The following is a 24,315-nucleotide window of genomic DNA, read 5'->3' on the forward strand; positions in this document are numbered from 1 at the left end:
ACTGTAGATCTAATATACACTTCTGTTTTTAAGTAACTAGATTTGGGTACAACAAAGGGTTCAAAACGCTTAGACTGAAAACTAAAACAAGAAAAATAAAGTTGACTGTACTTTGTACACCAACTGCCATTTCCAGCAACAGGGTCCCGATGCCTTTTTGGTAACATGAATGTGTTGAGAGGATCCTTTACTTCAAGTAAAAGCATTAGGAAAGAAGAGTCTGGACTCAGATTTGCCTCTAACATGTGCCCGATGGCTCAGAAAAATATTGTACTGCTAATACAGAGAATACAACATACTTAAATTTTCATGAAAATCCGGGCGTGGTGAAGTGTTGAAACCGAGACCACCGTAAAGAATGATGAGCTCTCTTTCCCAGCTGGAGTGCCTGAAGCATACAGAGGGACATGATGCTTACATGGTTTTTAAACATTCAGAAGACGTCCAGAACGAGATGCCCAGAGCACTGGACTCCCAAATCAACCTTCTGTTTCCTCAAGTCTATGTGCCTCCAACGGTTGCGAGAAACAAATGGAGAAGGGAAGTGGAACAAGCATGCTAAGATCACGGGCGTGCTGCCGCACAAAAATTCTAGCAGGAGTCCTTGCAATGACAACACGGTGCCCACTTCAGAAAGCCAAGTCATCTTAAACCAACAGCCTGCCTTTTCTTCTCAGTTCTCATCCCATTACAACCCAATGCAAAATTCTTCCTTAAATTGCTCTCGCACGTCACCAAGCAGAACTTGGTATATCGCAGAGATCCTTGCACTGTGATCAGTAAGAGATTTTAGCCACTTTCTCTGGACTCACAAACAGCTGATCCATCACGTCATAAACCAGGTTACCTTGTGAAGCACTTTGCATGCAGTGTCTTTTTAAAGCCTATTTCACTGATTTTAAGATGCCCCATTTTTCACATTTTACCTGCTCTGAAACCTTACCTCTTACGTCTTGCACCCGCATTTTATAATCAGTGACACATCACAGTGTATTGGCAGCTTTTCTTCTTCCCGATGACAGATAAAGTAATGGTTCATTTTATAACCAATGGCATCTCAAATTGTATTAACTAAAAATTTAGTTACTGTCAGTCCTGACAGTAGTCCTGTTAGGTCAGTTGTCATTGCTGCCACGGAGGAGAAAGCGGGGTTAAGAAGAAACGGAACAAGAACAGGGAGGAAGAGATAGAAGCGGGGATGGTGTCTCTGAGTGGAGTCACTCCCGGCGACGGAGACACCGCACTCCCCTCTCTGGGTATCATGAGAAGAAAGAGGAAGCTGGACTGACAGAGATCACAGCAGAATGCGTCTCCTCCTGGTCTTCTCAGGGCTATGGAAAGAGCAGACCTGTTATCACAGGTAACAGACAGAGTCACTGAGAAAGAGAAGCTGGTAGAAGGAAGAGGAGGGTGGAGGTATGGGAATAAATACCAAGACTCCCTGGATTTAGGATGGAATTAAAAGACCAGGACAGTAAGTGGAAAATCCTTTGGAAACCAATAAGGGACCTTCTAAGTACAACATGCTCCCCTAGGAGCCTAAAAGCTATGCAGCAATAGCTCCCAGATACATCTCATTATTTCTCACGTAACGGTGTAAATGAACAAACCTGTTCTTTTCTTTGGTTCGTCAGATTGTTAGGGCCCAAACTGATAGCCATGTATTGGGGTGCATTCATTGTGGATGGATGCCTAACTTCTCTTAGCAAATAAGACTCAGGAAAAATAGGGCAAGTGGGAACACCATTTATAATACGCTAGAGCCAGTACCACTTGGCGGCCATTCATGGACATCTGCAGACCTAATGATATTGGAAAGCTATTTATTAGGCTGTCTCAAACCCAATTGTTTATAGCTTCTCTTCAAGGCAGAGAGCATGCAGGAGACGCTTCTGGAATGTCTACCCTTCATCACGTTTGGAGGAGAAAAAAGGAAGACAAACAGACAATGCACCGAGGGCAGACCAGCCCTCTCCACCATTCGCCCAATATCCCAGCCATCGCTCAGGAGTCTTCGTTCTAAGTATCCAGATACAGCCACAGCGCGCGTGACCAGAAACTTCACCTGACTGGTGTGTCTTTTATAATCACAACACCAAAAGAGTCAAACACTCTCTATGTTACAAATGCCTTGGCAAGATGGATGTGAACCATTTTTGACATTATTTTCTCTTCTTCTTAATTCTTCAGTGGAGGAGACATGAAAATCATATATTAGATACAGCATCCAGCTTTGTACTCACGTTTTTCTCATTTAACACATTGCTATTTTAGTCCTTCAAAAACATAAAAAATCTTGGATTGACCTCAAAGGAAAAATGTACGTAGGCAAATGAAGTCCATCTAAAGAGCGTATTTCCCCAATGTGATATGCCTTCAGTGCCAAAGCAGTTTACAACTCCAGTCCAGCCCAGAGCTAAGAGAGTGAATCCCAGGACGGGTGTGGAGGTGCATACACATATATGTGTGTGTATACATATATATATGTGCGTACATAGGTATACATATACGCACGCATGCACACGTACATATATACGTTCACATATATGCTTGCAGGCACGCATGCATACACACATACACGCACATGCATACATACACACATACATACCTATCTCTCTATCTATCCTTATTATCTTTATTATGACGGCACTTTAGATAACCTGTCCATATTCCTTATCTTTTAGCATATCCACTAGGGCAGATGTTGCCTAAGTGCTATAGAGAACCTGCATTCTTCCCTTTTCGCCTTTACTTGTGTCTTCCTTTCTCATCCTAGAAGGTATGTTCCGTGGCCTCAGCATGTCCAGGCCGAGCTGCAGCTGGGTCCCGTCCCCCCCGACTGTCAATCGAGTCCCCCACTCTGAACTCACGGGATTTCTCCTTGGCTCTGAAATAGGCGTGGCCGGCCCCTAGAATTTCTTTGCTCACATACTTCTCCCCCTACTCCCGCCTTTATTAAAATACAAGCATTTTCAGGGCAGAAGCCTCTGCGTGTGTGTGTTCCCAGCCTCACAATAGCTTCTTAACATCACACGTTTGTGGACGCTACATCAAGGGGCTGCATACTTGACAGCAATGGGTTGTGCAGCCAGCGATCAGGAATTTGGAAGCTAACTGCCATTGGCAATATATCTGCCGTCATATGATCACAGAGCACATTACTGAGGGACGCTACAGAGCTGGGGAACATATGAAAAAAAATAAATAAATGAGGCTTTCCAGAAAATGAACTTTCCCCAAGTGAGGAGAGACGCATGTAGTGGGGAAGCAGATATTCTACAGATATTGTAGAACACTGGAGCTTTGTAGAAAAAATTTCCAGCAAAGTTAATGCTCCAGATAATGAAACTTAGATGTAAATGAGCCTTGAGGAATCAGAGGCCCAACAAACATAATTTTAAAACAACACTCGTTTACTCTCTCAGTGCTATTCAGGACATTCTTTGAATCACTGGAAAGGAGGATGAGATGGGATTATTTAGTCCATCAAGCGTACAAGGTTTCAGATATACACGATGAGTAAATCCTAGCGATCACAGCTCAGCATTGTGCTGCGGTTACCAGCCCTGTATTGTGTACCTAAACATTTGCTAAGAGGCTAGATGTTATGCTGTGTTCTTAGCACAAAAAAATAAATCAAGTAAATAAGGAGAGGAAAAGTCAACTTTCAGAAGGGATGGAGGTGTTTATGGCATTTGTTTCATTCTTATCTCCAAACTCATCCTGTATGCATCAAATATGTCCAGTTTTCTGTATGTCAATCAAGCCTTAATAAAGTGGTTTAAAAAAACAACACGAGAAACAACGTGTAAGTGATGTTAATAGACTCTTTGTTCTCCGGCAAAGAAACACACTTTTTTCCCATAGGCTTCTTTCCTTCTTTAGAAATGAACAAAAAGTGTAAAAACATGTGTGGAAACATCCTGTTTGTATGTGTTAAGTCCATCTGACTGCAGAGGATGCATCTCCTTTAGGTCCCTCTGCACCCTCTCGGGTGGCGTGGGGCTGACACGCAGTACTTGTCTCTGTTTTTCTAATCACTGGCATCAGGTAACACTTGGAGAATATTCAAAAGCCTTCATTTTTATCTAGTTTCAAATACTTCATTTGAGATGCAAAGATCATTTTCTTTTCACTTAAAAAGTGAAATTTAGGATAAACATGGAGATGCACCAAAATGCAGATGATGGAGAGGCAGAGAGGAACGGCCCTGGATTTGGGATCAGAAAACTGGAGTGTGAAGCGGGATTCTGCCCTTGCTCTCTGTATTCCCTGGGCAACTTCTCTAACCTTTGAATCCACTTTATAACAACTTCCCAGATGAAGAGCAACAGTGCATACTTGCATATTCAAGTTTAAGTCGGGCTAGCTGCCTTACTCTTATTTGGGTCTCAATTTCTTCAACTGTAAAGGTGGTGTTGAGAATAGCTGCCCAGCCCCCAACCAGCGGTGTTAAATAGACCAAATGAGCTCGTCTATGTAAGAGACTTTTATGAACCTTAACATTGTATTTCGATTGTGATCACATTATAGAAAGTTGGTGTGACTGACGCAAATTCTCCCCGCGGTTCAAGGCAATGGTTTGGACCACTCCTTTCTAGTCATGTTCTTCTAACAAGCAAGACGCCAGGAAAAGGGACATAGTCACTTATTCTTTGCAAGTGCTAAATTTAACAATCATGTATCTTTATCTAACATGGGATGAAGGATGATCTAGCATCTTTTATGGGTAAGAGTACATTTGTCACTTTAGCCCCATGTGATATATAGCCTTTTTGGTCCCTGGTCCAGTTCTATGGGGGCTTTTGGTTGTAATTCTGTGTTAGTTTGTTTGATGTCAACTAAATATAAGCTTTGTGTGGGAAGGGGTCTGGAGCCCCTGCTCACAACTGTAGCTACACCCCCTGGCATGCTGTGGGCTTTCTCTTACAGGGGGTTAGTGAAGGGAGGGAGAGAGGGAAGAGGGACCAGGTTCTTATAACGTAATCCCCATTTCTATCCTTAGAATAGTACATGGCACACAGCCGATGTTCCTCAAACCCCCTTGGGATGAGGGATCCATGATGCTTTTCATTTTAACTTTCCCTAAAACCTCACGAGGTTTCCACGGCAGCCTTGCTAAGCTCATGAGACTGACTCCTCTAGCCTTCTGATTTTTAAAGCTTACCCACCCAGGTTGGGGTCCAGGTGACTCAGGTTTCAAGCAGCAAAGAGGATGCTCGGAACAGAGCCCCCAGGCCCCAGGTCCCTCTACTAGAACAGTCCTCTGAACACCAGGGGAGGGGGATGTCATCATCCCTTGCGTCTTCAGAAGGAGCTCCATGGAAAACAGGCAGCTCTCTGCTTGGCCTTTTCAAAACACACATCCATCTGCTAAAAATACAGTGCGCTACACATCTGGAAGCGGCTCCTCCACGAAGCTCTGACACATGGATTCATTGTTTTCGATAAAATTCCAAGAATTTTATTCATGAGAAATTTTTGGCACAATGGAAAAACCTGGCAAGCACCAGATATAAGCAGATGTCCTGGCCTCCACCCACCGTCCTGTCGCTGGTTCAGTTCATGTTTCTCAGGTGTCTATCGAGTACCTTCAAACTTTCAACCCAAAATTTCCCATGGCGGGGGGCATTATAACAGCCTTAATTGTTTTGTTTTGTTTTTAAATTGATGCCGTTCCCCCCAAATGGGTGTGTCATACCAGGTTCAATATGCAAGTGTCAAGAAGGGCACATGCGAATTTAAAAGGAGTCACAGGAGCACAAGGTCCCTGGCTTGAGCTCCAGCTGCTGGCTCAGCTCAGCCAATCAGTGCCCCTCATGCCCTGGGGACCTTGACCTCCTATCTAGGAAATAAGGCTCTGGTCTACAGATGCTTCCTCAGGTCCCTTCTTGCACCAAAATGAAATCTGTTTTATTAATACTTCACTAGTGACATTCTCTTCCTGCCATGTCCAAACTGCAAGCTCTTCCTGCTCCATCTTTGAGCAGCTGTGTGGATAAGGTGAAACCCTATCACCTGTGGGGTTGCCAAAAGGTTAGGCATTAACTGTAGGCTCTTTCCATGGCGCCCCTGGGTTTCAACTTCCCATGTCCCCTGGCTCTCTTCTTCCGTCCTAATGGTGACAAGGTGGCCAGGACCCTGAGAGCTCCTTGCCCACCTTCAAGTGTGGTTAGGAGGGACCTCCTGCTCGGGAACCCTGGGCTGTTCTGCACCGAAAACCCAGCAGTGATAATAAAATATAGTTCTACCAACCGAAAGTCTTACAGAAACTGGGGCTCTTGGGCTGGGAGAGGAGCACAGGTCTGGAATCCCCACTATTTCCAAGTGTTCTGGGGACCCCCTTCCTTTCCTTTCCATCCTCATCCCCAAATAACTGTTGGCACAGGCTGCACACTGTATAAAGCTGACAAGAACACGGACGTTTTCTTCTTCTTAGACGCCAACGCCCACTGTGGAAAGAGCCAAATGCTCACCCACTGTGAGGGTCCCACCCCTGCCAAGCCCTCTCACATCAGCCTTGAGTGACGACGCCTCCCTCCGCGGGGCTGGGAGGCCAAGCTTGGGTTTTGCAGACTTTCCAGCACATAAATCTGCTCTAGTTGCTGCACAGGAAGGGGATCTAGTAGTCAGGGTATCATAACCTTTATTCATGTTCTGGGCTGAATGCATTCCTCTCCCCATGATGTAATGTGGGGCTCCAGGGAGCACCCCATCATCGGAACGCTTTTCACGCACCAACAAGTGGTTGCTGGCGAGTCTTCATTTTTTATGACTCTGGGAGTATTGATTTCAAATCTAGTACGGATGATTAATTGTCAATGTGCCCAACAATTTCAGGCTACACACACATAAGTCATACACAACAGGGCTCCCTTGGCCCAGCACTTGAACCCTCTGTAAACTGGTCTACTCTGGAAGTCACAAGTCCTCTGAGAATCTGCAGACCTGCTCAAAGCCACCGTGACCTGCTGAATCGCTCCAGCCTGACAATCTTAATGATGCATCCACGAGGGTCTACACCTCGGCTTTTGGGTGGCCTCCTTCTTCGGGACCTCTTTACTGTCCACGTCTACCCATCTTTTCCATGGGTAGAGAAAGAGGAATGTTCCAGCACCTGAGGCCACGATCACTCCTGTACAGGCCCCGAGAGGCACAAAGATACTTACTGGACAGGTGAGGGATGGACAATGCCTGTCAGGCCCTGTGGCCCATGCAGAGCTACCTGCTTTCAGAGGGGTGGGGTTTTCTAAGTCACCTACCCATCTCGTTTGCATAACAAGCCTTCTGAGTGTGTCCTGTGGGCTTATATCTACTTAAAAGGGCAGCTTATTTAGAACAGAAGATGATTTTCCTTCCCTGTCTCCCAGCCTCGTGCACTTGCTCTGACCCCTCTTTGTAAGCTCAGGTGCACTTCAAATTAATTTAACAACTCAAACAAGGTGTAGAGAAATGTGCAACGGGAGGTCAGGAAGCCAGTTCTGCCACTGTTGAATGTTGAATCTTAAGCCGTAAGCCCCTGATATGAAAAACAAGCAGACTGGAGCCCCTCTAAAGTCCCGGCCAAGTGGGCATCAGACAGGTTCACAGGAGCCCTGACGTCTGTGGCCAGATTTTTATTTATGCATTTGATGCTGGTGCCATATTTCCACAATCACCTCACCTTACCCACGCAAGTGCAGGCAACAGACAATTTTTAAAATTCAAAATAAATAAGTAAATTCAAGAGGTAAATCAGAGCCTTCTTTTCCCAAGTCTGATTTGTAAGCACAGGTGCATTTCAAATTAATTTGCACCTGGGACCTTGTTAAATGTGGAGAATACCCTCCCACCCACCCCCACACCCTGACCCCAAGCTCGGAATTCAGAATCCGGATTTAACAGATTAACAAGGTGAACTGCATGCACATTAAGTTTTGAGAGCTGAGTGAGACGGTGGCAGGTGCTCTGAAAAGAAAGAAAAGGCAGAGCTGAGTGAGTGGGACCAGGAGTAGAGGGGCGGGGGGACTGATACTTTTAATGTGCAGTGGTCAGGGAGGTCCTCCTGGAGGAAGCGAGGTCTGACCAAACTTGAAGGAAGTGAGCCCAGTGAATTCCTGGGGAGTGACCCTTCCAGGCCCCAGCAACACCTAGGACAAGGCCAGAAGTGGACACTGGGGCTTGGGGGTGGGGCAGTGGGAGGAACTGTGGCCACAGAAAGGTGGGAGAGAAAGTGCATGAAGGAGACGAGGAGGTGAGCCAGGTAAGGCTGCGCCAGGTGAGCCAAAGCCTGGCAGGCCACTGGCAGGACGTGGGTTTTACTGGGAGTGAAATGGGAGATGTCTTGGCTGAACGCCCAGGAATTGTCTTCTTTCCTGAGATGTACTAATATTTTCCACCTCATAGGGCTCTGCAAAGAAAATTCTACCCTTTAAACTGTATTATTTTCAAAACGAAACGTGATCAAATGCATGTAGGACGCATGCCATGTGAACACCAAAAGCCACACCTAATAAAACGCCCTGCGCCTTCTTTTGCCCGCTGTGCAATGGGAACCTGCAGTTGTTCATCATATAGAGAGACTGTGGGAAGTCGGAATGCGTGCTTTTCATTCACAGGAGCCGTAAATGGCCATGACTGCTCGTAGAGGGTTGGGCACGTATAGGAAGTACCTCACCGAGTCCCCCCTCCACCCTTGATCCCTCGGGGAAACTGATCTCAAGAGGAACAGAGCATTCTCCTACCCTCAAATCAGTGGGAACCCCTGGAGCAGCCATGGGGGTGAGGCCCGCAGGAGCTCGGGGCAAATGGCACCTGGGGTGTCACTTCTGTTCTGCTCCCCTCACGCTGGAGTGAAAGTTTCAGAGCTTGAGCAGGCACAGGACCAGCTTTTCCTCTTAAACCAGAGTGACAAACTTGCTTTATAAAGGAGGCATGTATTTTATTTCTTTAGTTTATGTAGAGTCGGTATACGATACTATATTAGTTTCAGGTGTACAATACGGTGATGTGACCGTTACATACGTTCCGATGTGGTCCCCGCACTAAGTCTAGTACCTGTCTGTCATTGCAGTGATCACACTACCACTGACTATATTCCCCTTCACCTTTCGCCCATCCTCCCACCTGACCACCATTAGTTTGGGCTCTGTTTCTATGAGTCTGTTTCTGTTTAGAAAAACTGTTGACTGCTCTCCTTGCCTACGGAGAACCCCAAGTCTCAGAGATCTACCTGGCAGAATGTGTCCCATTAAAAAGTGGTGACTGCCCTTTCGCTACTGAATTTTCCTCAGGTCATCAAGACTCCTACCTGCCTTCCTTTGAATCCAATTTCAACAGAGTACATCGTCTGTGCATTAGCTTCTTAGGGCTTCAAAACAAAATACCACAGATTGGGGACTTCAGCAATAGATATTCGCTCACAGTTCTGCAGGCCAGAAGTCCAAAATCAAGGTATTGGCAGGCTTGATTCCTTCCAAGGGCCGTGAGAGAAGGACCCTGGCTGTTGAGGGCCGTCTTCTCCCACGGTCTTCACCTCATTTCCCTCTATGCATGTCCGTATCCAAATCTCCCCTCTTTTTAAGGACACCAGCCACACTGAGTCCCCCCCAATGACCTCATCGTAACTTAACCTCCTCCGTAAAAGCCCAATCCCCAAATAAGGGCATGTTCTGAGGCCCGGGGGTTAGGACTCCAACATATGAATATGGGGCTACACCATTCAACCTGTAACCGCAGTAAACTCCCGGAGGGCAAAGAATGTGTCCATGTTGTTCACAGCTGGACCCTTGTGCCTAGTACAGTACGGTACCAGGCACCAGACTGAGCACTACAGGTCAGCAGTTCTCAAAGTGTGCTCCTGGGAACCCCCTGGGGTCCCAAAGCCCTCTAGGGATCCTGCTGCTCAACATTGTTTCCATGATAAATAAACTAAGATATTATGGGCCTTTTCTACCCTCATCCTCTCACAGGTGTACAATGACGCTTTCCAGAGGCTACACAACATAGGACAGCAGACAGAATGTGGCAGCAGGTCCCAGAATCCAGCTGTCTGCTCTTAAGCCAGATTTGTGAAAATGTGAAACCACGGGGTTCTTCTCACTTAATATCTTTCTGGAAAACATAGCGATTTTTCATAGACATATGTTATTGAAATTAACAAATAATGGTTTTTATTGTTATTTTTAAATGAATTCATAAATAAATGATTCAATTAACATCTCGGTTTTTCTAATTCAATGACTCTCAATTGAGAGAACCCATCTAAGCAATTGCTCTTTAGTGTCCTCAGTAATTTTTCGAAGGGTCCTGAGACCAAAAGTTTGAGGACCGCCGCTGTGGGGATGAACTGGCTAGGACACAGTCTGTCTTCTCTGAAGCAACCCACAGTCTGATGGCGACAAGAGGCTTTAGGAAGGACATATTTTTAGTAGCTAAGTGCCACAAAAAAGGAAGCTTGTTGGCCAACCCCATAACTTCACAACAGCGAGTTCTCATTTGGAAAAAAAAAAAAGCCATGCTAAGTCTCCCAGGATGGCACTTACTGATGTGTCAACTTCAGAACTTAGACTTAAAAGACCAAGCGTTAGAGGACTGGAAATTTTATGCAAACAAGTACTGAGTGCTGGCCCCCTGCCTCTATCACTGGACAGAATCTACTAAAGAAGCAGGCTGCTCACCCACTGCCTGGCTACAGACTACTTACAAACCTCTGTTTCCAGCTGAGCCTTCTGGGAAGTGCTGTGTCTGTGGCAAAATGGGAGGAGGTCTGTGAAGAACTACAGACCAGGAAGTGACAGGGACTACAGACCCCCTACGCACCAAGCTGGCTGCGCTTTTACTTTTATTTATTTATTTTACCCTAACCCTAACCCTAGCTGTGCTTTTAGATCAGAGGCAGCTTGAGAAACCAGTTCTGGGCCTGCAGAGCTGCAGAGGGCGGTGCAGACACCCATCTCCTAGCATGTAAATCTTCGAACACCTGGCGCATCTCTGGCTTGGCAGGTGGCACTCTCCAGTGAATGGTAGGGACCACTCTTTTTTGTTTTGTTTTAAATGACCAGGGTGCTTTAATTCTAAAATTTGTCTGTTATACTTGGACTTGGAAGAGCCTCACTGTTTACATCCTTGGTAGGGATTGCATGAAGGTGTCTCATTTTAAAACAATTCTCAAAGGTATGTGATTCGAATAACACGTAATTGGGCAACTGCCATGTGCAAAGCAACTATGGTGAGCATTGGTGGTAGGTATATAAAGATGGATGGCTCTCAAAGTCTGTTATTCTAGACAGACTGTAATTACTTTAATAGGGGGACAAAATACACTGGGAGAAAAGAAGAGGAGATTCATCAAGGACTGGGAGAATGCAGGCTCCCTGAGGGCAGACCTTTATTTTCCAGTGACTTTCCACCAGTGCCTGGAAAGTTACCTCACATGAGGCACACACTGTGAATACTGAATTCTTAGTATGTAAGTGCTAAGTGTGATGCTAAGTTTGTCAACTGTTTGGATAAGGGAGGGAAGAAACGAGGGAGGGAGGGAAGAAAGAAGAAGGAAAAGGGAAGGGAGGGAGGGAGGAAGAAAGGAATGAAGGAAGGAAGGAGGCAGGGAGGGAGGGACGGAGGGAGGACTTGGTGTACACTGACCTTGAAGAACAAGAAGAACCTGGCAAGCCGACCTGGTGAAGAGCACGTTCAGATGCAGAACCGGAGAGGGAAAGCACCAAAGGAGGACCATCCTCTGTGAGCTGGGGAAGGCCCACAACAAGGGGCGGGCGAGCTGTGAAGCTCCGGTGGGATCCATGACCTGATCCTGGTTTCCGAGGCCTTGGATACCCTGTCTAAACATTGTCTCCCATGCTGCACAACATATGGGCTTGTTATTTCTGTTTTTCCATATCCTCTCATTCCTGGTCTCCCTTGTCTCACATCCTTTCCATCCATGATACTAACCACCTCGTCTGGTTTAGGATTATATCACTCGTTTAGGCAAGGAACGCACTTGAATATGTTTTAGTTTAAAAATTGTAATTAGGTTGTTTTTTGGTTTTTTTTTTTTTTTTTTTTTTTGTGTGTGTGTGTGTGTGTTTTTCCATTAGCAGGAATGGTTTAATTTCCTACACAATGTACCTAAGATGACCTCGCATGGGTTCGCAATCCTGGAAGCCCCACTGGCCAATGGGAGGGGATATGTGTTGGAAGCAAAACTGAAAGTCAGCAGTTTAAAGAAAGTCAGATTTGAGGAATTCCGTCTATGGATGATCAATTGTCCAAATGATAAAAAATGGCGCTGACAACCAAAACGGGCGCAGTGTCGATGGAGAATCAAGTCTCGTGTATCAGGTTATGATTTGTATTAACCAACCTCACAGATAATTGATTTCATGGTGTTGGGACTGTGGTCCCTTCTGGATGTGGGACAACTAATAGCAAACTATGAGGTCATGTAAGGTCATGCGTAAACTGAAAAAAGGGGCTTCTCCACAGGAATGATAATCCTGCCATGTCACCCTTCTGCCCCCAAATGAAATCCATGTTCCCCATGTGCTCTGGCCCCTAGAGGTACGTGAGGTCTGCAAAGGGGGGTCTGGAGCGTGATATCCTTGTTAACCACTCTTGCGGTCCCTGTGAGTGACCTGGGCAATAAAGAAAACTTCCAATCAACCAGAAGACGCAGGTTAACGTGGCAGAGGAGGGTCTACATGACGTGGACATTGCCGGAAAACCCTTCTAATCCACTAATTCAAGGAACATTTGGGTGTGCTACGAAAAATCTGGATGTAGTCTTGGGGTTCAGGTCTCTGAGTCAGGAGCTTGTGCTTTCTGTGGTTGCACCTCGTGCTTCAGAGAAAGCTCCATCAGATGAAAGCAGACACAACACGCCACAAAGACCAAAAGCAAGAGGCGCTTCCATGTCAGATTCTTGTCTGCACATCCCAGGAAATACGCACACTTCGAAGTGTGCCCTGGAGGGGATGAGCCGCAGGTCTTGCACTGTTGAACCAAACAAACCTCTCTCCTCCTAGCTGGCCGCACATCACAATCCCCCAAAAAGCAGTCAGACACCAACATGTGAGATCACAAACACAGATTTTCAAAGGGCAGGGCATTATCCGAACATGGTAGGTGTGGCAGGCAGCAGGTGTGTCTGTGGGGTTGGAGAAGGAGGAGAGGAAGCGTGACGGGATTTGAAACATGACAACGAAGACAACCTCAACAGACACACAGCAAAGAGATGTGCCCTCTCACGACAAATGTCCTCTCCGCAAATTGCCAGTTTTAAAAGGACTCGCATCTGAGGTCAGAAAGAAATCCATTCATTTGCACCCTGACTTTGGGGCTTCCAAGCATTGAGTCAGTAGTTACGCCTCAGGGCCCAAACGGCAGAAAAGTAACACATATGCAAGTCCCACAATCAATTGGTTAAGTCTAAGTAAAGTCCACATACCAGGAAAAAAAAAAAAAGTATACTTTTCTGGCGTATGATGGAGAAATCGGACTAATTAACAAAATGTCCGAGTACACTTGCAGCACGTGTGTGTGTGCGTGTGTCAGCCAAGAACACAGGCTGCGAGCACACCCAGTAACGGCTGTTCACAGCATGGCCTGTTACCCACTCCGGGAGTTGCTCAAGCCTTTGTCTTTCTCCTTCCAGCTTCCTGCCTTCTTAAAACATTCCACTGGCCACCAGCCAATGATACAAAGCTGGTACAGAAAGGGAAGAAAGGGGAGACTGCTCTTGGTCCGCAGGGTGACTTATTACTGCTTCAGGCGCCTCTCTCATCCCCCAGCGGGCCAGTTCGCCAATAGTGCTTATCTCCTCCCTGGCCTGGCCGGCCTGACTTCTTATTCTCTCCCGTTGGCCTGTGAAGCTTCTCTGAAGCTCTGTGCAATGGACAACATGTGTGCTGCTCTGGGTATGGAGGGGAAATGGGGTCAACATGGCATGGATACTGTGAAGTTAACTGTTTTCTAAAGGCACAAATTAAACTTGAGCTACGCGAAGATTTTCAGCATTCCCAAAGCACTGGCCTCGCGTCCTAAAGACTTTTTCCTTGACAGGAGTAATGGAATGAGTTTGAAGGTCTGTCTGTCCTGGTCAGCACAGTCAATGATACTTGAAGAAACGTCACAGCAGAGGCAAGAATGGAACATCTAAATTCCCCTTTGGCAACTGCAACCCCAAGGGAGCCTTGGAGGGTTTTCAGTTCAACCCACACCCCATGACGGCACCCCAAATAAACCTGCCATCTTGGCAAGGGCAGTGTGTGCTCACTATGACAGTGTGACTTGAAAACCAACTCCCAGCCCCTTGTCCAACCTGAGACTCCCTGATGGAACCCAAGATGCCACTGAGGTCACCTGATCCAGTTTCCACTGTAAAAGCGTTTTTAAGAAAAACAGTTTCGGTGAGAGAATCCAAGCAACGTGTGCCCAAGTTCATTCTCTTCTTCAGACTCCAGACATATTTGTTTTTTATATTATAGTTATCAGCCCTGAACCCATTAACCCACGTATGGAATATCTACTGACATTACTCTGTGCTGTGCCCTGCAATACAATTTCAGTAGCTCTTTCAGGAAGACCGGGGGGCGCTAGCCACCTGCTATTCATACGCTACGATCTTGAGAACCCCCATCTCTCCCAAATGGGGACTTCACAGAAGTTCAGCCACAGATGCTCATTCGTGTCCTCGACGTGAGCTGGGCTCTAACGCTTCGGAAGGTCCTGCTTTCTTAGAAAGGTGAATGAGGGCACATGGCTATAATTAACTGCACTTTGTGTTTCCCTAGAATCGTTTCATTTCTTGCTTTGGACTATTCTCTTTCTTTCCTTTTAGGAAATATTATGAAATATTTCCTTTTGGGCAATAGTAATTGGTAAGAAACACATTTTATGACACGATAAACTATTTTTCATATTTATGTGCACATAAACGGAGGAGTGAAAAACAGAACGTATAGGCAGCTTATATGCATGTCTTGCTATTACTTGAGAAAAGAAAATAAGTGTACAGGCTTGGTGTCTGTGTTAATGAGGTGATACTGGAGTAGGAGTTATAACCCCTCAGATTCCCTCCTGTATTCATGTCTGTATCCCCAGGGCCTACCGCACAATCACTAAATGAATGCAGCCCTACTGGGCGACTTAGCCTCTTTGTATCTTGGTGTCCTTATCTATAAAATGGGGATAATCACTGCATTATCTGTCTTATCTGCTCTGATCTATACAACACTTAATACAATGTCTGGTAATAAGTACTCTATAAGTCCTCTCTATTATTATTGCTCCTGTTGTTACTTACACTTGATTATAGTTCTTGAAAGTGAGCTAACATATACAAGTAAGTGTGACAAATTACTGGCAGAAAGAAAGGACCAGCAAGGATTCTATATCCTGGTCTATAAGCTTTGTCTAATCAACCAAAGTTATACGATTTTTTTTCAAAATTATTTCCATTAATATAATAGAAATAGTAAGAACTCATTTACTTGTAAGGATCAGGTGTACTTCTTTTCCTGTCTTAATTCCATTCACCTTACCAAATACATATTGGACAGGTACACACTGGATGACTGACGGGATACAGAAACAGTAATACCAGCCCTCACTGTGTAGTGGGGTCTCTTTCCCTCCACATGTCCATGTCATAATTCCATTTGTCAAACTGCTTCATAAGCAAAACCCTGCACAGGAACCAAATGACATTGCCACAGCTTTCAGGCTATAAAGAAGAAAATTAAATATACAACCAACTTTGGCAGCATTACATGCTATTTATTTCTTTTTCTAAGAGTCTATTAAAATCACCACACAGTAAGACTAGAAGATTTAAAGTAATGTGCTTGTTGAACCCACATCAAGTACTAAAAAGAAAGGCCAGAGAAAGACAAATACCATATGATATCACTTATTTGTAGAATCTAGAATCTTGTGCTACCTGAAGGGAAACAAACGAACGAACAAAACAGAAACAAACTCATAGACACACAGAGAGCAAATTGGTGGCCACCAGATGGGATTAGGCGGATGGGTGAAACAGGTGAAGGGATTAAGAAATACAAAGTATCTGCTATAAAAAAATCACAGAAATGTAAAGTATAGCACAGGGAATATAGTCAATAATATTGTAATAACTATGGATGGTGCCAAGTGGGTACTAGACCTATCGGGGTGACCACTTTGTAAAGTATATAAATGTCTGACCACCAGGTTGTATATTGTGCACCTGAAACTAATATAACAATATATGTCAACTGTAACTGAAAAATAAATTAAAAAAAATTTTTTTAAAAGGCCAACATGGAAGACAGAGAAGGGGGTCGGGTTTGGAGGGAGGAACAAGTGATCTGCTATGAGCCTGGTAGGTCACAGGTGCTTTTCAGGCATTGAAAAATCTGACAGTAAGTAGTTCACTTTCCTACCCAATCCCTTTTCTCCACACTAGGTTTATTGGATATGAATATTTCCAAGTGCAACTAGAATTGCTTTTCATCATTAACAAACAGATGGGGTTTTGACTCATGTTCCCTTTTTTTGGCCAATGAATGCTCAGACTTTTAATTTTAACATTCAAGTTTGGGAAAGAGGAAAATTAAACAACAATGAAGCAATCAAACTAAACTATTTTACTTCTAGAAAGCTAATTATAGCTTGGTCATTGAGCAACTGTTATTATTTGATTAGGATCTTTAATTAGATTTGATATTCACTATGAACGTGTGGCAGACTTCCTTGGAGAAGTAGAGATAGAGAGTAGAGATAGTAGAACATAAATGTTTAGTGTAGTTGGATACGTTCAGGAAGAATGAAACTGCTCTCCAACTGTTCTAGCAATCTGGCATTCCTCTGTAGGTATCGCCCCTCCCAATAGGAGGCGCTGTTGGGATTTCAGGTGGACCGGCTCCCTTGATTATGTGGAACTTGACCACATTTTGAAGGCTTCGCTGGCTCCACCCACTGATTGCCAGAGCACCCCCTCCATGAACACAACAACCCCAAATGCCCACATATTCCCAACACCCTCCTGCATCGGAGGCAAGAGGCATTTGCATCTATGTGTGAACCAAGATGCAGTCATTTCTTTAAGAGCTTTCCTGGTCGTTCCTTATTTTAATGTTGAAATCAAGCAACAGAACTATTTACCCACTTTCATCACTGAGCTCCATAATCTAATTTCAGTCTTCATACAAATTAACACAGTTTTGAAAACTCTAACGTTTATGTATCATTCACCGCATGGGCTATGGGGAAGTAAGCTATAATGAATATATAAACCAGAAAGCTGTCGGGGCACGGACCGCCTGGAGCATAGGGAAACCCGGCAACAATTTCTGCTAACAGCATGGAGTCACCTTGACCTTCTCTGGCTCCTAGTGCGTTCTCAGGAGTGTACATTCAATACCCAGTAATCACAGTGTGGATGATTAATGCGTATGTACATTTGTTTACTTGATTATTATTAATACATGAAACACGAAACACACCAGAATGTAAAACCCAGGAGGACAAAGACTATTTCCCCAGGGCCTGAACACTGGCACATACTAGGCACTGCGTATTTGTAGAACGAAGAATGAATGAAATAATGCCCTGTCATGTGCTACCTGAAGGGATCAAATAATATGTAACACACGATATATATACACATATATATGTGGATATATATGTACTCACCTCTCCACGTATTCTGTGTTTCCATTTCAGGAAGCCTCAGTAGGGCCCAAAGGAAATAAGCTTTGCAGCCCCATGGCCACACTTGAACTTGGTTCCTAACCAAGGGGCTAACCTGCAGGCCCAGTGTGAGGCAGGCAGCAACCCCTCTGCAGGGTGGGGCTGCTGAGAACCCAAGACCTGCCTACTTCCGAGTTGGGATTTTGAAGTATAGCATGTTTTCAGAATACAGAACAGTCTGTCAAAATGTACTTCAAAATGAAATGGAGGAAATGCTCAAAAAAGAAAAAGAGGCAGAGACATGTCAAAAGGACGCAGGAACCAACCTGAAACAGACAGTGCTCCCGATGGCCAAAGCTGGGGTAAGGTGGGCAACAAAATAAATAATGAGAGTATTGGAGTCTAACCCAAAGAACAAGATCGATATCCAAATGCCTATACTGATGTAAGTAAATGACGGAATTAAATACACAAATGGGGGAAAAGAGACAACTGTTCTTTACAGAAGAACCCCAACTAATAACGTATGGACAGGTGTTCAAATTAGTGGCCAACTTTCGGGAGAAACAGGATATTTGAACACCCTCAAAGTAGCTCCTTCGAGCCATTGATTGACTCCTGTTGCTACGTTATGTATGTCCACAATTGTTACGTTAACATACTCGTATGTCCACAAAATCTGTGATACTTCCTCCTCCAGGAGACGTGTTTAATTCTCCTCCCCTTCAGGGGGAGCTGCACTTGGTGACTCACTTCGAAGGAACAAAGTATGGAAAGGGGAAAAGCAGGAACTTTGTGGGGAGAACACGGGCAGGCCCCACCTAAGCCAAGTGACCCAGATCAACAGCAGCAAGAAGACAAACCGGTGTCAAGCCGGTGTCACGTCTGCCCTGATCTGAGGCAGTGAGACAAACACGTCGCGTCAGAGGGCGCCTCTACCTACACATCTGTCAGCTCTGCCTAGACACGACGAACCCCAAAGGAGGGACATTCTACAAAACACCTGAGCAGTGCTCTTCAAAAATGTCAAGGTCATGAAAGACAAGGAAAGAACATGAGACTGTCACAGATTGGAGGAGGCTCACACAATGCATATCCTGGATGGGAAATAAAGGACATCAATGGAAAATTGGGGGAATTTGAAGGCAGGGTGCAGTTTCCTTCAAAGGAGGCGGCAGCAACATATTTTCTGTACAGAGCCAATATTTAGTAGTAAATATTTGGGGTTTTGTAAGCCATGTGGTCTCCTTTGAAACTACTTAACCCTGTCATTGTTGCTTGAAAGCTAAGACAACATGTAAATGAATGGGTGTGGCTGTATTCCAATAAAACCTTCTACACAGAAACAGGCAGTGGGCTGGCTTTGGCCTGTGAGCTGAGTTTCCTGACGCCTGGGCAATAATATTGTCCCAACGTTAATTTCTTAGCTTTGATCACTGTACCCTGGTTATGTAAGATGGTAACACAAGAGGAAGCAGGGTGAAGGGGACACGGGAACTCTCTGTGCTACCTTGAGTATTCTTCCGTAAATTGAAAATTATTTCCAAAAAAGAAGTTTTTTCAATGAAGTAGAAATAATTTGGGGATTGTGTGCCGTTTGGGAATGGTCTTTGTTACCCCTACCGCGTACCTCCTCTCCGCCACCCCCCCGATAACATCCATACGGATCACATCCCACAAACATGGCCACTTCCTTGAACTGTTTTCGATGCCAATTCTGCACAGAATGAGAGCTAGCAGGAGCAATGTATCACGAGAGTGTAGAAAGCAACAAAAGCACATACTTCCTGAGAACGAAGCGGCTAAGGCTCAGAATGGACTCCCAAAAGGTGCCAAGAGGAATGACTTTGAATAGTGGTCACCCCACTGCCTCTGCTCACAAAAATGGCTGCACAGATCCCATTGAAACCTAGGGCATGGCACCATTTGCAAGAATCTAGAAGAGCAAAACGGAAAGCGCTCCCCGTCTTCTACCCCAAACCCCTCCTACTAATCAAGTTAAGAACGGCTTTGCCACGGCGAAGGATTGGGACAACAGGACTAGAATTCATACCTGGGGCGCTCACCCTTCCGTAACGATGGTATTAAAACCATCCCATAGTCATGAAACCTTTCTCCCAGAAATTCCTAGGCAGGAGTTCAATGTATAAAGCAAGTCGCCTCAGAGAGAAGCGACACTGGGGCTGGGCCTTGCAGGATGAGTAGGGCTTTACCAGCCTAAGAACAAAGCCTGAAAGTCCCTCCTGAATGTGGCCCCAGGGTTGCAGGTGGTAGGACAGAATGGTCGGAGACTAAATGGGCCCGTCCGCTGTACTCTGCACGTTGGCCTTTGTTACATGCGATGGGGAGCTGGAAAAGGTTTTTGTGCAGGTGAGCGGCACGACCAAGTTTGTGTCTGAGAAAGAGGACACCAAAAGTGGAGGAAGATCACTGAAAGGAGGCGAACGTGCCCGTGGACCAAGAGGACAAGCTGGCTGGACCCTGTGGGGTCCACCGCCCACAGCCCTAGACTCCAGGAGCAGGTGCCTGGTCAGGAGAATACAGTGGGGGGAGGGGGGAGGTCTTGGACCTTCTTAGTGGAAAGAACCCAGGTCTTGACCCTGGGGCTTTAACTGAGGTCTGACACCTCCAGGAAGCCGAATCTTCTCCCTTCATGTGCACCCCAGGCTGCTCAGTAAGGAGGTGCTAATGACCTCTGAAATGTAAATTTATGACTCATAGTTCATAAGTCAGGGGTGCAGGGCAAGCACTACAAGTACACTCTGTACTGAATGGAGCCCCGTCAAATAACTTCCTAAATTTGATTTCCAGTCACTTCAGCCCCATCTTGACGTCACTCATGCCGTGTCTGGGCAGAGGGGGTTCGATGAAGTCATTTATCCTTAGTAACCCCCTTCCCTTTATCTTGTTCTTTTTTTTATTGTTATTGTTATCATTAGCTTTTTATTGTTATTGTTAGCTTTTTATTGTTCTTTGGGACACTAAGCTCTTTTTTTAGATTAACAGTATCTATATATGAAATTGTCCTTTGTTGTTTTTTTAAGAATCCTTTTAAATAAGACAACAATTATTTTAGGTACCAGAGAATGGTGAAATACTGATTCAACCTTAATCCTATCTTGACGTATGGGAAATTGACTCAAATTTAGGAGTGTCACAAATTAAGAAGCACTTACAAATGCCTGAGAGGAAATATCCTTCATTCTGTGGCCAAGAAAAAAATAGTTGGGATTGGGGCGGGGGGAGGGCGGAGGGCATTGGAGGGAAGGTGGAGTCTGGGGATATTACTCTGTGAAATGAAGCTGCATTTAAATGTATCACACAGATATTATTTTAAAGTTCACTTAAGTTCTACCTACTACGTAAAGTGGGTGAGTTTGGAACTAAATAGGTACAAATAAATAATTTTTAAAAACTATGTATATATATCAAATAACATACAATAAATATATAATTAATATATATATATATAAAACATCAAAAAAGGAAGCTGAAAAAAACGAGCTTGATGATTTTTTTTTCCCCTCAGATGGCATGAGATCAGGGCTAATGAAGAATGGTTAAAAGTTTACTTGCTAGTAAATCTATCTTCTAAGGAGTATTTCCTTCCCGCAAACTTCAGTGAAATTGGGAGGGGCCATTCTGGACGACGTATGAGTCATCCATGGACTCACTCACTGTAAGAGGTAAGACCCATAGTTGGTCCTGGGATCCGCTGACAAAAATGGTCATGCCTGAGAATTTCCTGCCAGTTCTCTCATCCCTACCCTCCGCAAGCCCTCATTGTTTGTGCATTCCTTAGAAGACCTCTCCGAAGGGAAATGGCGAATTTCTCAACAGGAAACGCCCAGAAATGAGAAAGTACGTGCTGATGGAATCCCGTTTGGTGCAGCCCTTACAGGTGGTTAGAGATGATGCAGAATCTGCACGCTGGCCAAGCATCTTTGACTACACTGTCTTCTTTCCATCTCGGGTGAGCTCAGACAGCAGAGCCCTGATGGGTCCCGGGGGGACTGTCCTCTGTCCTCAGCGCCACAGTCCGTCAGAGCCCCAGAAGGGACACTGCATCAGCAACTCAAACTTCCATCCTGTCCCTCTTCCTCAGCATTTTGCCCTGAAAAACCACGCGCTTGTTGTGGGTTTAAAAATCTCTTTAAGCCATGTGATGGCTTGTGGGACAGATAAAGAAAGCACTTGCTCTTACAAGGCCACCGGAAAACAATGAGATTCCTGCCTGCATGGAAGGCAGTGACTATTTATCCCTGGTTTTCAGAATACAGAAACAGGGAAAAATGAAAGACCAAACTCCTGCTTCTTCTACTTTTTTTTTTCTTTTAAGAAAACTGTGATAAGAAGTCTAACCAACAAAATTGTTTCTGGACTTAATGATAATTTATCCTTCCTTTCCTCAGGGAAATGGGTGGCTTGAAGGCAGGGAAACACAGACAACAGAGGATCTTTGTGACAGTCACAGCTAAGGATAACGACATGAGCACAACATGGCAGGCTCTACGACAAGTGCCCGTGTGAATTCGTGCCATCTAACCTGCACACTAGCCATTTAAAGCAGGAGCTATGGTTATGCTGATTTTAAAGATGGGGAAACGGAGGCTCTGCAAGTTAAATAAGTTGCCTAGAGCATATCCCTAGGAAGCATCCGAATCCTAACCCAGCTGCCTAATTCCAAAGGGCGTGTATTGAACCACTGAACACACTGCTCCAAAGGACCCAGAGCTTAAAGGGGGCAAAGGCACTTTGAAATACAGGAAACTAGAGAATACTGAAAACTAGCCCAGCCCGTGAAGAGAGGCAATGTAAGGAAATGGGATGAAAGAAGAAGGGACGGTTACCTGAATCACTTAAGTTTTTCTCCACGTCTTTAACTCTAGCCTCCTGAAAAGGTACCCCTTGTCACTGGTACCCCAAAGCCAAGGCTCTTCCCAGTCTTTTCACAGCTGGTACAAGACAGCCCCTGACTCCAACAGAAGTAGATGGACCCCACTGTTAGAGTGGGATTGCTCCTCTTTCGGCTTCCTGAGAAATTAGGCTCCGAGAGGCCGCGGGCCCACTGCCTGTATGCAGCGCTTCTCCTCTCCAGCCACACAGGCACAGTCCCTGTTCCCAGATACCCAAGCCTGTCCCTGCCTCGGAGCCTCTGCTGCTCCCTCAGCCCTGTCCCTGGGACACCCACGCCTTGTTCTGCCACTTCCTTGGGGTCTCTGCCTGAGGGCCTTCCTTGCCCAATCACCTCATCTACACTGGAGCCCCTGTCCCTTATCACCACGCTCTGTCAGGTGTGTTCCTCACCTTCTGACACCGTCTAGCGTCACTGTTTCACTATGTTCTATTTGTCACACCCTCCGCATCCCCACTGGACTGAGAGCGCCGCACGTGCCTGTCCCCGGCACGCAAGGCCATGGTGAGTGCCCACTAGATTGTTGGTAAAGAAATGAATGAGCTGATTGACACATGCCAAATCCCAAAGGGGTAAGATGTCATGGCTCCTTGGCCAGGGTTGTGGAAGAAGGTCTCAAGACAAACCAAAGAAAGGAAGCTACTAGTTATTGAATAAAGAAAAACTCTGCCTACTGTTTCTAGGGAAATACACGACGACGGCACCTCTGAAATCCCTGACATTCAACAGAAGCCTGAAATGTGCACAGGAATTAAATGAAGCGGTGCCTCCTGCCACAGAACTCAGTGTGGACGCTGCACACATATCCCGTTCTTCACTGCTGAGGTGGGGCCTGAAGAGGGATGAGCTGGGCAGAGCGCGGTTGTTAAATCAAGAGTGAGCACAGGCCGGGAACTTCTGTACACAGGAGCCTGCACACACGGCGGCTACAATTGCCTTGCACCTTCTCAGGGAGCCTCCGCTGACTTAAGTGGCCCAATCGTCCCGCTGTTTATGAGCCCTAGGCCCCAGCCTTCGTAACACCCCTGAAATGTGTTCTCCCAAAGATGTCCCCTGAGATATGACACCGCGCGGCATTGTTTCACTGTATACCAGCATTAATATCCCAGGGTAATCCACCCTTCTTTTAACGGCTGATGACAGCTCCAATAGCTGGGCAAAAATCAGTTGAAGGAAAGGGAAGTCTTGTCGGAAATGAGATTAATCTTGTAACGAGTGTTCAGCCCTGATAACCCATCTGGGCCCACAACTGCTTAAACTGGAGAGCAATTAACCTTCACCCGACAAGCTCTGTCCAACCGTTATAAACATTAAAGAGACAGAATCCTTCCCCGCTCCTTGTAGACTAAACAACCAGATTTGAATTCCACGTAAACGGTTTCTTTCTGCAGATGTGCAGGGATGACAAAGTCCAGGAGGATGGGGAGTGAGGCGCAGCTCTGTGACTAACTCAGGTGACGTGGGCCACAGTTTGAGCAAGCTGAGGCTACATGCGTGAAAAATGGCTCCGGGCATTTTTAAATAAAATCACTAGCTTTGGGGGAGTTGGACAAAGTTGCTTCCCTGTAGGAACACATGTATGCTAATGGAAACATAACTTGAGGTGTTATTTTCCTTTTCTTTTTTCTTTCTTTTTTTTTTTTTTTTTTGTCCAACAGTAGGAATATTTGCATGGAGCAGGCCAGCCTCTCCCTTGACTCAATTCCTCTCTTCCAACCACAGCAGGCATTTGCATGAGTGATGCAGCT

The 24,315-nt window shown here is 45.4% G+C and overlaps 1 protein-coding gene across 11 annotated transcripts in view; it reads right to left on the reverse strand.

Annotated features, from left to right (window-relative positions):
* The window catches only part of ERG (ETS transcription factor ERG), a 253,890-nt gene that overhangs the window by 67,966 nt on the left and 161,609 nt on the right, over nt 1–24,315 (reverse strand). The window contains exon 1 of one of the 11 annotated variants that reach the window (XM_033132133.1): nt 944–1,206. The exons of the other annotated variants lie outside the window; for them this stretch is intronic. The gene's annotated coding sequence lies outside the window, so the exon portion shown is untranslated. Of the gene's footprint in view, nt 1–943; nt 1,207–24,315 lie in introns of those variants that run through there. 11 annotated transcript variants of the gene reach the window in all.

Source organism: Rhinolophus ferrumequinum, chromosome 2 (assembly GCF_004115265.2).
Source record: "Rhinolophus ferrumequinum isolate MPI-CBG mRhiFer1 chromosome 2, mRhiFer1_v1.p, whole genome shotgun sequence".
Classification (NCBI taxonomy): domain Eukaryota; kingdom Metazoa; phylum Chordata; class Mammalia; order Chiroptera; family Rhinolophidae; genus Rhinolophus; species Rhinolophus ferrumequinum.